At 31.2% G+C, this 14954-nt stretch overlaps 2 long non-coding RNA genes across 6 annotated transcripts; both read left to right on the top strand.

The window, feature by feature from the left end:
- The first annotated feature begins 2317 nt into the window (after positions 1–2317).
- Positions 2318–14218, top strand: LOC139787290 (uncharacterized). Its single transcript, XR_011722593.1, has 3 exons — positions 2318–2683; positions 10954–11067; positions 11258–14218. It is a non-coding gene; the product is annotated as an uncharacterized lncRNA (long non-coding RNA).
- LOC139787289 (uncharacterized) lies at positions 5363–9027 on the top strand. 5 transcript variants are annotated; one of them, XR_011722590.1, is made up of 6 exons: positions 5365–5719; positions 5863–6005; positions 6088–6244; positions 6346–6497; positions 6573–6787; positions 6946–9027. It is a non-coding gene; the product is annotated as an uncharacterized lncRNA (long non-coding RNA). The 5 variants fall into 5 exon arrangements; XR_011722592.1 differs by having other exon boundaries at positions 5363–5719; positions 5863–6244; positions 6346–6488; XR_011722591.1 differs by having other exon boundaries at positions 5363–5719; positions 5863–6244; positions 6950–9027.
- Positions 14219–14954: the final 736 nt, after the last annotated feature.

Genomic DNA, 14954 nt, shown 5'->3' with positions numbered 1-14954 from the left:
GTATGAAAAGTTACATTGTGTAAAAGTATTTAATATTTGTAACAAGAAATAATTTGATTTATACAGAGAATGTTAGGATATTGAAAAGTGGCACACTCATGACGCCTCCTTCGCGTGGAAAGTTTATGCGTGGAGGCAGTAGGTTCCACTCCCCTGCGGGGGGCTCCACTACCGTTAAACTAGACACACAGGCCGGTATTCATAGTCGGTTCTTATTTTAAGACCGGCTTAAGTAATGTCTTAAGATGCTAATACGCTTTGTGATTGGTTAATGATATCTTAAGATTGTACTTAAGACGATCTTAAATATAAGAACCGACTATGAATACCGGCCATAGCGTGCCTTGCAAAGTACATGCGTGAATTTCCACACGTGGTAAATTGCAAACCATACAACAGTATTGCTATTATTTACATTTAAAAATCGATATCTCAAAAACTATGCATCGTAGCGCATTATGATTTGCGGCATTCTTTTTCTCAGCGAAAGATCCATCAAATACAACTATCAAATTGAGCGGCCCCGGAAATAACATTATCCCCATAAATACGATAGAAAGATACATTTTCCGCCCGCATATAAAAAGCACCGCATAAACGGAGGAATTATATTTATCGTGCAAGAAAACTGCGTAAGTGCAAATTCCTTCCCGTGTACCATTCTCTCGCGTTATGCATACGTTATACATAAATTCTCCCACGTTTTTAATACAAAAATGAATGTTGATTATCTGCCAAAGACATAAAACGTGTAGTACAAGTAATCTATTTTTTCTTACTTATTTATTTACATTGAATGGTATATGTCTGTTATATAACGGAAAAAATATCTGCGTTTTATTCTGTATTTCAACGTTAACGTGATTATATCTATTTAATTATGAGAGCAATTAGTTATTATAGGAACGATTTACGTAAACTTTAATAAAACACTTTATAGTTCATAAATTCATAAATTATATAATGTTATTAACGAACGACGAATACAGTACTTTGATATCTGTTTTCTCTAATTTTTCTTTCCATATCTTACAGGTAAATTGCGTACCATGGTCACTTAAAATTGATTGTGGTTTTCCGATATTTGGAATGTATTCATTTATAACTTTACTAATACACGTATATGCCGTCGCTTTCTTTATTGGATACAGTGCTACATATTTCGTAAATACGTCTATAATCACAACATTAAGTATTGAACACCTCCTCTGGAAGAGGCCCATATAGATCTACTGTTACTAATTCTCGTGGTGACGATGGAATAATTGCTTGATATTAAAGCTAAATGTTCTTACTCCGCTTACTCGATCGTACTTATTACGATAATCTGACTTCTTTTCAAATTTATTTTACATGAACCATTTGTTTAAATAAATAATGTAGAGAAAATATTTATATGACATTTATTTAATATCTATTTTGCATTAATTATTTAAAATAATGATTTGTAAAAAATTTACTTGATAGTTATTTAACATCACTTGAATATTTATTAATTTGTGGAGAGCACAAAGCTTATTCACACGCGAATCTCAGCCGCGTAAAAAAATGCCACGTGGAATATTCCGTGTAAATCGAGTAAGTGTATATATAGAATCTGCGTATCTATGTTCAGAATGTATTAGCATATATTAGAATGTTTATAGATAAATATCACAAAATTGACCGATGCGGCGGAAAACAAGAAGATTATCGCATATAAAAAAATCAGCGTCGTAATACTTGACTATTCGACGCAATACTTTTTTATATTAAGATAATTCCTGTATTTACGCCGCACAAGGATTTACGCCCAATTACTCTATTATGTGCCTTTAAAGTATTAAGGCTCCTGGATGGTCACCGCGGCCATATTGAATTCTTACTATCGAGGCAAGGAAAACACCCAATTTTGTCGTGCATGCCATTTTCAAATAAAAAGACATTTCAATAAAATATCACTATAGATCGTTTCAGAACACTTCCGAAATTGACCGAAAACTATCCTTTTCCCTCGACAATAAACAAACAGCCATAAAACGAAGCCTAAACATACGGGAAAACAGCCGTTAACGACTATCGAAAGGAGGTGAAAACGTTCGATCCTTCCGCATGCAAATCTTACTTTACGTTTGTCCCTGGTCTCCCCTACTATAAAAAAATTAGAATGTGAAATATTTGTTCTTTGTATTTAACAAAAAAAACTTTTAGAAACCCTTGCATTTTTGCTATATATTATATAGGGGTGGAATATGTCTAGAGGAAAGTCCCCTATTATGAGATACGCTCCTAATATGCGATAACAAGGTTTCTGCTAAACTAATAGGTTCTATCTGTTGGTTCCATCATGAACTTATTGCTCTTAGAGTAAAACCTATTTAGTAGAAAATTCATTATTTGATCGTGCGTGCACTCGCCTACTACATTTTTCAATTCTGCACATAAACTTCCGGCAATCATGCAAAATAGATGTTGTATCTCATAATAGGGGACTTTCCTCTACGTTCAAGAAACGTATATAAAACTAATATGTGCTACCTGGGAATTAATTTAAAGAGGGGCGTCGAATAAGGTTACGATTACCCCTTCCACAGAAGATATAAAAAATTAAGAAGGGATTGTTACAACAACAATAAAAGGAGGCAATAAATGAACGGCATACTCAGTCCACCAAATACCACTCCATTGAAGAGGAGTAGAGATCGTGAGTAGAGATCGAAACCAGTTTTAAAATTTAAACTAATTTATAAGTATAATATCTTTTAATATAAATTCGATTAGTCACATTCACAACCGTACCTCAGACTCAATTGAACAATTTTTAATTAAATATAGTAATATCTTATTTCCTATAACTTTTGCCTATTTCCAAAAATCTGACAAAAAGTGAAAACTCAACTTTATTTGTAAGGAAATCTTGAAAAATGTAACGAAAGTTCCTTAAGGGGAATAGTAAGGTTTAAACGGCCAAAAATTGAGTAAAATTCAAATGTCGTAATGTTGGTTGTGGACAAACAAATAAACATACATAAAATTTCTTTTGAAGCATGTTAGTGCTTTCTTAACGAACTAAACGAAAAGTCGCACGAATATAAATAATTAAGGGTGATATTGATGATTAAAGGCGACCGCGCGATTTGCGAACACTGCTCTGTTCTTGCCACGATTCCTGATGAACGAGCTGGAATTTTTCTATTTTTTTGTTGGTGAGATTCCCCTCCATAGACTGAACCTAAAGTGTAAAAAAAAGTACGTCAAGATTACAACAATGGCAGCCAAAAAAGACAAAATTGCGAAAAATTTAAGTTATTTGTTGTTAAAACAGTTACAAAAAATTAATTTTTGTGAGCTAAAATAGGTTTAGTTTACGGAAAAATTCTTTATCTTCATTAAAAAAAAATCAAGTCGATATCTGCAGCCGTTCGTGACTTATCGTTGCAAAATTAGCGAAAAATGCCATTTCGAGAAAACACGGGTAAAGTTTAAAAATCTCGAAAAAATCTAAGCAGTAGTAACTTTATTTCCAAAAAATTATAAGCCAAGTGATACACATCACAAAATTATGTTACCTTATCAAAGAAGAGTCGCGCTTCAAGTGATCTATTACAATTACAAAAAGAAATGATATCTCTTTCAATTACAGCGCCAATTACAAAGAGAATATATATATTGCCTCAAAAAATAATTGTTGCACTACTTTGAAAATCTTGACATGGTGTCAATTAGAAAAAGAATGTATGATAACAATTTTATAAGATTAAAAAATTTCATTTAAATTTAACAATTAAGGGAATACAAGATATTTAAATACAAAGTTTACATGAGTATTTTCTAGTGGTCACAAAGAATTACAGAAGAATAGTACAAAATAAAAATATTTTATTAAAATATTTAATCCAACGAGGGAATACAAGGTATTTAAATACAAAGTTTATATATGTATTTTTCAATAGAATAAAAGATTTAATCACAAAGAATTACAGAGGTAACAGTACAAAATAAAAATATTTTATTAAAATACATAAATTTTTCTTGTAAAAAAACTTGGCGCTGCTAGACCTCGAAATTTTAAATAAATAAGGACAACAATAAATAAAAATAATTCAGAGAAGAATGCTACGGGAGTAACAAAATGATTATCAGCGTGGTGTGTATGTGCGAGCGAGTGATATGGGTGTGCGTGACGACGGCGAATAATGCGGCTTATAATTAAGTATAGGATAAGTTTATTTATTTATTTAAAATTTTGAGGTCTAGCAGCGCCAAGTTTTTTTACAAGAAAAATTTATGTATTTTAATAAAATATTTTTATTTTGTACTGTTACCTCTGTAATTCTTTGTGATTAAATCTTTTATTCTATTGAAAAATACATATATAAACTTTGTATTTAAATACCTTGTATTCCCTCGTTGGATTAAATATTTTAATAAAATATTTTTATTTTGTACTATTCTTCTGTAATTCTTTGTGACCACTAGAAAATACACATGTAAACTTTGTATTTAAATATCTTGTATTCCCTTAATTGTTAAATTTAAATAAAATTTTTTAATCTTATAAAATTGTTATCATACATTCTTTTTCTAATTGACACCATGTCAAGATTTTTCAAAGTAGTGCAACAATTATTTTTTGAGGCAATATATATATTCTCTTTGTAATTGGCGCTGTAATTGAAAGAGATATCATTTCTTTTTTGTAATTGTAATAGATCACTTGAAGCGCGACTCTTCTTTGATAAGGTAACATAATTTTGTGATGTGTATCACTTGGGTTATAATTTTTTGGAAATAAAGTTACTACTGCTTAGATTTTTTCGAGATTTTTCGAGATACAAAGAGTACGCCTACCACTTGTTACTTAGGTTTTTTCGAAGTATAATACTACCACTTTCTTTTTTTTTTCGAGGTAACAACATATACACTACTATACGTGTACTTGGCGCCTTTCTTTACCTTTTTTTTAAGAAAGGTAATTTTGTACGGATATCACGCCTTTTTGTAGTATTACGCATTTTATAAACAGTATGTACAAGGTAAAGCTATTTGGAGGTATAATACTACCACTTTGTTTTTTTCGAGGTAACAACATAATACATATACACTACTATGCGTGTACTTGGCGCCTTTTTTTACCTTTTTTTAAAATAGGTAATTTTGTACGGATATTACGCCTTTTTGTAGTGTTACGCATCTTAATCTTATAAACAGTATGTACAAGCTAAAGGTGTTACGGACTATTATTTCTAAAGAAAACAACAATTTAATATTTTGCTTAGTTTTTTAAAAATAATAATCTGTAACCCTTTTAGTTGTACACCTTGTATATATTTTTCAATTTCAACATAAAACATAATCGCAATATAGCATGATTAATGTTAATGCTATACATATCCTATATAAAAAAATCCATGTGGACGCGAGAAGTTGGCCCGTGGTCGAGTCGTATTGTTGCACCTTTTCCGCGTGCGTGATTGGCCGGTCGAAGCCGGTGATCGAGATCGCGAGATTCGTGCGAGCTTCGTGCGTGTGTGTCGTGATGTGACAGCTCGCGTCGTGTCGTTAAGAGGTTAATATATTATGCTGGCAACATGGACATTGTAATTTTGTATTAAAAAAGGAAAAGGATGTTTCTGAGAAATACATTTGTTACATATGTCAAAATCCATATCGACTACGGCCGTCTCTAAGAAATATTATCACGATCAGAACTGTGGATTAAGGAAGGAAAATTGTCAAGGTAATTTATTTATTAATATATTTACATTTATATATTTTGATTGTGCGTATATTTTGATTGTGCGTATAATTATAATTATTTATATATAGTAATCTGTTTATACGTTATTTATTGTTTTATATAAATGTGATGACTTATTACAGAGAGCGAAGGGGTGATGATGATGATTAACGGCGAACTGGTAAAAGTAGAACAACTTCGGAGAAAAAAAATAATAAATTGCACATGTGGTTTTATGGAAGAGGACGGTTTAATGATCTCTGTCTCTGCTGGCAACATGGACATTGTAATTTTATTGAAAAAACTGGTAAAAGTAGAACAACTTCGGAGAAAAGAAATAATAAATTGCACATGTGGTTTTATGGAAGAGGACGGTTTAATGATCTCTGTCTCTGCTGGCAACATGGACATTGTAATTTTATTGAAAAGGAAAAGGATGTTCCTGAGAAATACATTTGTTGCATATGTCAAAACTAAGAAATATTATCACGATCAAGACTGGATTAAGGAAGGAAAATTGTTAAGGTAATTTATTAATTAATATATTTACATTTATATTTAGATTGTGCGTGTGGTTATAATTAGTAATCTGTTTATATGTTATTTATTGATTTTTTAATTTGCAGCTTGTCTAACCGAACTCGAAAATCAGTATAAGATAAATCAAAGGACTGCAATGTTGAAGCGTTCTTATGACTTGGTTGCTGCACTTCTACAAATTCAACAACTTCTTCACAGTCTGCGCGTAAAAATCAACGTGGCACATTAAGTTGTAAAGGTATACGTCTGCCTTCTTGGAAAAGTTTTTTTGTCTGCATTATAACGACTAATTTGTTTGAATACGTTCTTTAAGATTACGTAGAGATACTTTGGACAGCAGTGAAGATTGCGTTCGGGATTTACTGCCAAGAGGCGGTTATCAGAGAGGTGCCGATAATTCGGGATATATGAGTGGCAAACAAGGTCGTTTTCCAACCCAGCGTAGAGATCGTAGAGACGAATATCGTCGTACTACTGATGACGAAGACACTGTTTTAAACAGCCAAGACGTTTCAAGCATTGATAAAGGTAATAATAATAATACTTATTGATCGCGCGTGTGCGTGCGTGCGCGTGTACACGTGTGCGTGTGTACGTGTGAAAGACGTGCTTGATCGGTAGGCTGACGCGCATATTTGTATATATATATGAATACATTTAGAGTTAATCTATATACATTTGTTTAGGCAGTAATGCCGGCCCATGCGACTAATCGACCATGAATAGCAAGGAAGGAACACCCGTGAACGACGTATCTACGTTTAACAACAGTTCGCAAGGATCTAAAGGCCAAAAAGAACATCGGTCTCATCCTCCTCGTATGCAGCAGAGCAATAAGCCTAAAGAAGCTCTTGTTAATGGTACAGTGGCTGAGCAACTACGTTGCGTTGTCGCTAATCGTCAATCGCTACTAACGTTGCTATGTTATACCTGATGAGAGTTATTAATTCCCAGCTCGTAATGTGACGCATACCGATACAAGGACTACACGATTATGGAACGCGACATGATTAGTCTACGCTCGTTGTTAAGACTGTTTGTTACCGACATAAGAATACGACAGTCGTTTAAGAAATCGTCATTCTCTTTAAACACATTTAAGGACACCTAATATTAATATCCATGCATGGTTTAGTTTAATGATGGTAATTACACTGTCATGTTTGATATACGGATACATTCATTAGGAGATAGAGGAGTAGCATTTGGTAAGAAGGATTCCTTGATTGTGCCTCATTTTTATACCAAACTTCTAATTTATGTGGATGTACCGTATGGTATATCTTGGTCACTCGTTAATGTTTAACGATCCAATATTAGACTGGATAACGTGCGGCTTGTACGTCAATTATTGCTCTGGATAGATTTTTCATCTAGATATGTCGCTCAGTACTTACACAATATATACAATTTGGTATTCGCAATGTGATGTTCTGGTATCGTTCCGATATCGAGTTTATTTAATTTAGCTTAATAGAGTCTTAATCCGATGGGCAAATTATTCAACATACTTTTCACGAATGTTCCGTATTGAGGTAAAATATGTATTGTTGCTTTGATACTTTATTACTTTATTACTTGATCCGATAATTTCGTTGATTATTTTGATACGCGCTGTCGGAGGTGATTATGAAAACCGAAAAACGAATGCGACATAACTAAGATGTAACTTGATGCGGCACAAGGAAAATGGATTTCTGTTATTATTTAATCGTAACAATGGTAGGCGGCAGCTTCAAGAAATTCTGGTTCAAAGGTGTTCCTCTCTATTTACTTGAGAAAATTTAGTTTTTGATTTACGATTATTAGTAGAGTTATTTAACAACATTAGATTTTTACGTTTTAAAGCTGTGTTGATTAATAGCATTATGATGATGACAAAAATCATTTGTTCGAATCTAACATGATCAGATGTACATAAGGAATTGATTTTTATTTCCGAATACACTTTTCATGTAATTTAGCGTCTTTTCTTTCTTTTTTTCTCTTTTTTCTTTTCTTTTAATTATATATATATATATATATATATATACATAAAATTAAAATAAATAAATATATATATATATATATATATATATAATTAATATAAGTAAATCTATATATATATATATATATATATATAAATATATAAATATACATATATATTTTTACTTTTATTACAGTCTAAGCATACACTATATCAAACTTTAAGATTCGATATCGAGTTTTTTTCTGCATTGTTTCGTATGATTTAACCCTTAAATGCCACACCTCTCAAGAATCTCGTAAATGACACATGGGGTCTGAAAGACCCCAGCATGAAAAATGTCTCCTTACTTATTGATTTTTTGATATTTAGTTATGAAAATTATTTTCAATGTTGTTCAAGGCTTAGAAAAGAGAATAAAATGCTTATATTGTTAAAATTTCAATTTCAACATAGTATAAAAAATTAAGATCGCCAACAGTTAAAATATTGGCTCCAAAATAAAAAAAATAAAAAATAATAAATAAATAAATATGAGCTCCATTTTTGGCGGGAACATTTGAAAATATATCATTCTAAAGGGTCTGGGGTCCGTTGGACCCCGGGTGGCATTTAAGGGTTAAAAAGAATGTAAATTTATACTTAGTAATACCAATGTATGATGTACCAGAGAGAAAGAATGATACATGTTTTATGATATCTAGCTAAAGTACAGACTTAGTGCATACCTTTATTACTATAATACTACTTACAATTAGTTGAAATGTGGATATGTGAACAAATAAACTAGCTTTTTACTATACTAAGCTATAAAATAGATATGATTAATTGTTTTAAATTGATTATCAACATTTATTAAAAATCAGTTATCAATTTAAAACAGTTGTTTCTTCTTCCGGATATGATAATAACTAATAAGACGTATCTCATGAATTTTGCAAAAACACATGGCGGTTGATGCAATATATCGACACCTAACAAAATAGCTGTCATTTTATCTGAATATTCTTATGGTAGCCAAAAAACTGAGATATATTCTCTAACTTGCTTGTTTCCGATATATTTGTATTGATTGTAATTTGATCATAATTTAAAAATAAAACATTTCTGTACGTAAACTGGCAATTAGTACAATAAACCTTGAATTTCCTTTAATATAAACGATGCGATATATGAATACGATTATGAGCTTATTTTGATCAAACTTAAGGCCATTGCACGTAACAAAGATTCAGCCATAATCGTAAGGTCGTAAAAAAATAAACCAATCATAATCGATTATTCTCCTTGCGTTTGAAGAATAATCGAGTGTGATTGGTCTATTTTCTTATGGCCTTACAATTATGACTAATGGCCTCTGCCCACAGGACGCGGAAACGCTTGCTGCGCAGCAAGGAGCGACGCGGTAACCAAGCAACGTGTCACTTTTCTGTAAGAACCAAAAGTTTATTAGCTACCGTGTCGCTTCTTGCCGCGCGGCAAGCGTTTCCGTGTTCTGTGGGCAGAAGCCATAAAAGTCTATCCAGACAAACTTGCATAGGTGCATAACCATATGCATAAAGAAACGGATTGGTCTATTTCCTTATGCACATGCATATGGACCAATCAATTCTCTTATGCTTATGTTTATGCGCTATGCAAGTTTGTCTGGATTGACCTTTAAACTTTGTTATGTGCAATAGCCTTTAAGGGCTCGGACACACAGTTTTTCGTAACAGTAACAGAAAGTTTCGACCAATCGCGTTGCTTGAGTCGGGAACGTATGTACGACCGTATGTTCCCGAATCGAACAAAGCGATTGGTCGAAACTTTACTGTTACGAAAAAGTGTGTGTCCGGGGCTTAAAGATCTTTAAGTGGGGAGCACACACTTCTGCACAACGCATAATGCGTAAGCATAAGAAAATTGATTGGTCCATACACATGTGCATAAGGAAATAGACCAATAAATTTTCTTATGCTTACGCATTATGCGTTGTGCAGAAGTGTGTGCTCCCCGCTTCACACATAAAATCCCATAAAGACATAAAAGGTAATAAGCATAAGAAAATCGATCAATTTTAATCTAATATTTTCTTTTACTGGGATTACGGACAGCACAATACTTGATTGGGATTGGTCGATTTTCTTACACTTACATTTTACGTCTTTTCGGGATTTTATGTGTATAGGAAGTTTTAATAAAGATTTTTTAAGGCTCCCTTTTTTGCACTTTTTCAGCCAGTAAGCTAGGTAGACCTACACAATATTTATTAAGTTTTAGACAAATCGGTGAGGAAGCCACTTTTCTTCATAATTACCCGAAGATTTATTTAAATTATAAAATAGCGACTTTTCTCAAATAAAAATTACAAGAAAATGTTATCCTCAAATGATATCCAATTACGACAACAAGTAAGGAATTACACAGCCTAAAACCAAAGGAGAGTATACGAGACAATGCAATAAAATTTTATATGTAACAAAAACAGATGGAGTTATCCTGTATGGTTAAAATATTGCAAAAATATTGGAGATACTGATTGAAAAAGTGCAGAAAGAAGTAGAAAGATATATAATATTTGAAAGAGATTACATATTATTTTTTAATCATGTTAAATGAATAAAGCATTAAAAAAGTATAAAATAAAAAAATTTTTTTAATAAAACCGACTTCAAAAAAGCTCTAAAAAGTAAGAAAAAATGTAAAGCTTTTTTTATTTTTTAAAATTTTTTCTTATTTTTTTTAGATAACTGTCAAGTCTTCCGATGGTCAAGATATTGTGTTGGAATCGTGTACGTTCTTTTGACAAAGAAGTTGCAACTATGTTTTTAAGCCATGTTAAAGAACACGGTCAAGCAACGTGAGTTGTATCTTGCATATTTAAGAATCTTAACACGTTGAAAAGATTACAGCATTTAAAGTAAATTTTTGTATAGCGTAGTGAGTGTGCAAAGCACAGAAAAATCTAAATCGTGACCTATATTAGCATTAAATACAGTAGAATTGATGCGAGTTGCAAGTACTAAGACAATTATATATAACGATTTCAGATGGTACGACGGCTTTTTTATTTTTTAAGTTAATGCTGATGAATGGAAAAGTCTATAAGCATATTGCGGACAAGATGATGCCTAATCAGGATATAGCCACGAAAAAGAAAGATATGCGCATGGCAGGGAAATTAGCGCTATTCACAGGCCTTGTAAGTATATTTAGTAACAACGAGGATTCTTTGAATTGAGCTCTGTCTTAAAATCGCATCAATTGAAGTGAATCCACTGCTCAGTGCTGAAATTATACGATTTTATCCGTCACAACGAATAGACCAAGAGGAATGCTTTTTCCAGTCGATGGTTTCGAATGTTGCTGACGTATCTATTTCGTTGCAAATGCATCATTATGAAATGATGATCGGTAGTAAATGAGGGATATGTGAATTAAAAAGATGTGTACATTAACTAAACAGTATCTTTGTATGATTACAAACTATCTTTATCTAATTTTTTAGTGACAATGTCCGAATAATTTGCGTTAGTATTTCTGTGTAAAAAAAATATGACGATTATATTACAGTATATCTGATGATTTTAATATAATTATAGAGGTAGGGTGTCTAAATTGTTATCGTTCCATCCAAATGTAGCTTTTATATTATTCGGATAGTATCGATATTTTATGCTGCTTATAAACAAGTAAAAAGTATTTTAAGACACTTGTATCGTTTCCAGAATATAAAAACTTGTGTTTAGATTACAGATATACGTTTTGGGTACTGGCATATCTATTTCGTTGCAAATGTATCATTATGAAATGATGATGGGTAATAAATGAGAGATATGTGAATTAAAAATGTGTACATTACCTAACCCTTCATCTGATTTTTTAATTTTAGTAGTGACAATGTCCGAATAATTTTGCGTTAGTATTCCTGTGTAAAAAAATATGACGATTATACGATTATACTACAGTATATCTGGAAAATGTTAGAAAATGAAACAATTGTTTAAAGGTATCTTGTATATCATAGCATCTATTTGCTTCGCCTGTATGGAATGTTAATAACGCGTAAGATAATATAATCATTAAAGTAATATTTCTTAAATGTATATTTCATACTTAATTTTATTTCATAAATACTATCACATTTATTCCTATGAGTCGTTTTCATTTATTACGCTATTATGATTTTAACATAATTATAGAGGTAGGATGTGTAAATTATTACCGTTTCATCCAAATGTAGCTTTTATAGTATTATTTATATTTATTGTATCGATACCTTAAACTGTTTATAAAAAAGTAAAAAGTATTTTAAGACGAGAGAAAGATATAGAGATAGAAAAAGAAGAAAGAAGGAGAAGAGAAGAAACAATAAAGAGAAAGGTATAATATATTATAAAAATATTTATTATATTGCAAATATATTTAAATTTATATATTAGTTAACTTCTTTATATACACTACCGCTCATTAATTTCAATATACAACAGATTCGTTGATTTCTCTGTAAAGGATGAACATCATATAATACGTGTTTTGCACAGAAATGAATGCACTTGCTGTTATAAACATTTCACTTGCATGCATCGTATTTTTATGTAAATAATATATAAAAATGCAATGCATGCAAGTGTTAAAAATGTTTATAACAGCAAATGTATTATATATTATGAATTATATTATGGATTATATATTATTTTTTAATCATATTAAATGAATAAAGCACTAAAAAAGTATAAAATAAAAAAAAATTTTAATAGAACTGACTTCAAAAAAGCTCTAAAAAGTAAGAAAAAATGTAAAGCTCTCTTTACTTTTTAAATTTTTTCTTATTTTTTACAGTTTTTTTGAAATCGGTTCTATCTTTTTTAAAGATTTTGAGCAATTTTTAAAATTTTAATTGTTTTTTCTATTTTTTAAAATATATTTATATATCAATTTTTATGTGACATAACAGTCATGTGTAAAATTTAATTTCATAATAAAAAATTAAATATAATTTATTTTTAACCGACTTCAAAAAGGAGGTTCTCAATTCGGCGAGTATGATGTATGTGGGTATGTCCACGATTTTTTCTGAAACTACTGGACGGATGCGGTTTTCACTGTAGAGCAATCCTTGCTCCGGAAAGTTGTAGTACATAAAATATCGCGTTAGAACATCAGGGTACGGAGCAGTATGGAAATATGCATACTTAATAATTACAAGCAAATAATAAATTATTATTTTTGATTCGTATCAACTGAATAACGCACTAAAGAAGTATGATGTAAAAAAAAATTTTTTTTAATAAAACCGATTTCAAAAAAAGCTCTAAAAAAATGAAAAAAATTAAAAAATAAAGAAGTTTTAAAAGGTATGAAATAATGCTTTTAAGAATTTCTTTCAATGTTTTGAAGTCGGCGCCAAATTAATAATATTTTTAAGTTTTTTTTTTTTTCAATTTTTTGAAGTCGGCGCCAAATTAATAATTACTAAATCAATTTGGCGTCGACTTCAAAAAATTGAAAAGAATACTTATAGCGTTTTTCTTTGGCAGAACTGGAGCGTACTTGTAAGTGCGCACTAATTCTGCCAATGAAAAACGCTATTAAAATTATCATTAATTTGGCGCCGACTTCAAAAAATTGAAAGAAATTCTTAAAAGTATTATTTCATACTTTTGAAAGCTTCTTTATTTGTTAATTTTTTTCATTTTTTATTCTTTTTAGAGCTTTTTTTAAAGTCCGTCCTATTAAAAAAAAAAATTTACGTTGAGTCATTGCGTGACAAGAAAAAGCAAATTTTTTTTTCTTTAAATTTTTAAACAATAATTGATATAACTGATGCTATAAATCATGATCACATCAACGATGAAGATAGCTACAGCGTGTTTTATGTAATATATGATTCTTTTATTCTTTATGATTAAGATATCATAAAGTTAAAAAAAATAGAAGAAAGAAAAAATAAAAAAAAGGAAAGAGGAGAGCCAAGAGGCAGAAAAAAGGAGAGAGAGGAAGAGGAAGAGGGGGAAAGAGAGAGAGAGAGAGAGAGAGGGGGGGATAGAAAGAGAGAGAGGGAGGAAGGAAGGGAGGGAGGAATAGAGAGGGGTAGAGGGGGAGAGGGAGAGAGAAGGGAGAGAGGGAGAGCGAGAGAGAGAGAGAGAATTAGTGAGAATAAGAAAAAATGGCTGCAAAATGCGAAAAGAGACAGAATTAGGACGACAGGATATGAATTTAAGAGAATAGATGAGAATAAAATTGAATAATAGGACATGAACAAAAATCAGAGAGAATCAGAGAAGATAAAAAAGAATGGGAGAAATAAAGAGAAGACAATGAGCGAAAATGAAGCATTATGAGTGAGAACAAATAAGAATAAAAAAGAATGAGAGAAGGTAAAGCAGTAAAATGCAATAAAATTAGAAAAATGATGCAGAATAGATGAGAAAGAAGGAAACTATACAAAGACAGTGGAAGGAGACTACATAAAGATAGTGATGAAAAGAACGTAATTGAGAGTGAATCAAACAAATTAAATAAAACAAAATGAGATAAAATGAGAGAGAATGAGTAAGAATGAAAAAGATTGAAAAAGTACAAGGGAGTCTGAAAAATAAAATAATATGTGATTAATTAATAAGAGAGGGAGAGGGACTTTTGGTGTAGGAGGCGGTGGAAGCGGGTGGTTAGCAAGCGCGATAGAGAGCGAAAAATAAAGCATAGAGTGAGATTAGGAGTAGTAGCAGAGAGGAGAGTAGTGGT

This window comes from Temnothorax nylanderi, unplaced genomic scaffold, assembly GCF_030848795.1.
Source record: "Temnothorax nylanderi isolate EJ_2023f unplaced genomic scaffold, tnyl_v1.0 TNYL_tig1391_pilon, whole genome shotgun sequence".
Classification (NCBI taxonomy): Eukaryota; Metazoa; Arthropoda; class Insecta; order Hymenoptera; family Formicidae; genus Temnothorax; species Temnothorax nylanderi.
The sequence above is the reverse complement of the archived record's forward strand: the minus strand, read 5'-3'. Positions and strand labels throughout refer to the sequence as shown.